Source organism: Megalopta genalis, unplaced genomic scaffold (assembly GCF_051020955.1).
Source record: "Megalopta genalis isolate 19385.01 unplaced genomic scaffold, iyMegGena1_principal scaffold0069, whole genome shotgun sequence".
Lineage (NCBI taxonomy): Eukaryota > Metazoa > Arthropoda > Insecta > Hymenoptera > Halictidae > Megalopta > Megalopta genalis.
In genome coordinates, this window is record NW_027476138.1 from 132,501 (window position 1) to 135,000 (window position 2,500).

Genomic DNA, 2,500 nt, shown 5'->3' on the forward strand with positions numbered 1-2,500 from the left:
CTGAGGAGCGGGGCGTGTCGGGCTTGGTCGGGAAGCGGGTCTGGCTGACGTGCCGGGCCTGGGCGAGGTGAACGGCTCTCGTGGCTGGGATCCGAGCTCGGTCCCGTGCCTTGGCCTCCCGCGGATCTTCCTTGCTGCGAGGCTTCCGTGGCGTTTCCCATCGGTGCGGTCGTCCTCTTCGGCCGCCATTCAACGCTCAGCTCAGAACTGGCACGGACTAGGGGAATCCGACTGTCTAATTAAAACAAAGCATTGCGATGGCCCCCACGGGTGTTGACGCAATGTGATTTCTGCCCAGTGCTCTGAATGTCAACGTGAAGAAATTCAAAAAAGCGCGGGTAAACGGCGGGAGTAACTATGACTCTCTTAAGGTAGCCAAATGCCTCGTCATCTAATTAGTGACGCGCATGAATGGATTAACGAGATTCCCATCTGTCCCTATCTACTGGCGGTGGCGGTCTGTGGCCACCCAGGGCGGGAGATAACCCCCGAACTAGCCCTCGCGTAGGAGGGTTGATCGGCCGAGTCGATGGGTGTATCGGCGATGAAGGCATTAGAGACCGTCAGTGCGTCGTACATGTAGTACTTCGCATAATGGCGAGGCCCTGATTTAGCATACGGGCTGTGGCGTGTTCTTTGTACAGCACTGTATGTGCTGTATGACTTCCGACTGGGGAACTGTTGTCACTCGTGGCATCAGTTCCCCAGTTTACGTTAAACGGTTTTTCAGACCGTTTTTCGTGGGCGGAACACGCCACTAGACAACACTCCGCTGGGCTCAGGAATACATGGGATGCAATCAATCCCCTGGGCAACCCAGGCCGCAAGGGGCAAACGTGCCCTAGCCACACTTGAGCCTCCACGAAAAAGGTACCGCTGGATAGCTCGTGTTCTTAAATACGCAGCGAACTGAACGAAGTGTGGTGGAGAGGAAGAGGCAGCCTCTCCGACTGCTGTCTCCCACGTGTTTGCCGTGCGTGGCGACCCTTGTCGTCGGAAAAGAGGATCCTGGGATCTGAGGGGGCCCTCTCCTGCGGGTGAGACGTCCCCAACACGTACCTTTGGCCTCTGCTTCGGCTAGATGGGCGGCTGGACGAGAAAAGCAGCCCTGGTCCAGTCAATCGGCTTGGAACGACCACACGCTTCGGGCAAGTGGGTTCTGCTGGGCGAGGACGCGGGCTGGGTAAGGAAACCGACCCAGCCAGCAGACTATATTCGGTGCGTAGCCCTAACTCAGCCTTTGGCGGGTTCCAAATTGTGTGGGTCGGTGGTGGCCGGGGAGCGCACTGGATGAAAGACCAAGACACATTATGGGTCTTAATAAAATTAATGAACAAAAAACTAAGCGTCCAAAGACGACGGGTCCAGCTCCTACTCGGAGTGAAGCCGTCGCCGCAGACGCGGGAACTGCAAATGCAGCTGTCAGTCCCCCCGTGTCTGTGAGAAAGACAAGATCCGGGAAGGTGATTAATATCGCCAATCCTCGTGTGATCTTGCAAAGATGTGTGACTCCCACGCGAGCGGTCTCGGTGAAAACCGAGCCCACGGTAGAAGGTACGCCGGACACCGGTAACGTGGAAGTAATCGAACGAGTCGGAGACACGTCACTCGTGAAGGTGCAGTCGGCACCCGAGCGTGTCGAGGACCCTACTGGTGACGGTTGGCAAACCGTCACCAAAAAGTCAAAGCGAGCCAAGCCGGGCGCACCCACCGGCAAGGCCGCAGTAAACCGGGCCAGGAGACCGAAGGGGACGTTCTCCGGGCAGAAGGTACGGCCTCTCGATCTCGTAAGAGACGAAGCCTTTAGGCGAGTGTCCGAAATACGGACCTTTTGCTTTCGACCTGAGTCGAAAGTCAATAAGGAGTCCGGGTCAAAGATACTCGCCGAGGTTGAGGCACTCAACGAGCTGGTCCAGGAGCTTATTCAACGGAATAGCTTCGTCGAAGGGCAGCTCGCCGCGGTCAGGGCGGACCTAAAAGCGCGTCCTGCCGTAATGAGTGCGATGCGACCTGGGCCGTCCAAGGGAACTCTCCCGAAGACGGCCTGCAACGCCGCGCAGTCGACTTACGCCCATGTGAACAAAGTCGACTGCAAAGGAGCTTCTCCGGAAGCGGGGAGACGGCCACAATCGCAGCATGTGGTAAAAATCTTCCCGCCGAAGGAAAAAGGACAGAGCAGCGAAGTTACGAAGGTTACTGTTCTGTCGCTCGTTAAACCAGCGAAGGAGGCGATCCGAATTAAGTCGGTCCGACGCATCCACTCCGGTGGCATCGTCGTCGAGACCGACCGAAAGGAGGACCTGCAAGCCTTCGTTGGCAATAAGAAGCTCCGGAGCGCGGGTCTGTCCGTCTCCTTACCTACCAAGCGGGACCCCGAGGTTTTAGTTTACGACGTCCCGCGTCGGATGGGTAAGGACGAAATTGCCTCCAGTATTTGGAGGCAAAATCTCTGCGATGCGAACCAGAAGGATGTGCCTTCGGGAATTCGGGTCAGCCGCAT

The 2,500-nt window shown here is 57.2% G+C and overlaps 1 pseudogene; it reads left to right on the forward strand.

The window, feature by feature from the left end:
* The window catches only part of LOC143261803 (large subunit ribosomal RNA), a 6,917-nt pseudogene that overhangs the window by 2,518 nt on the left and 1,899 nt on the right, over nucleotides 1-2,500 (forward strand).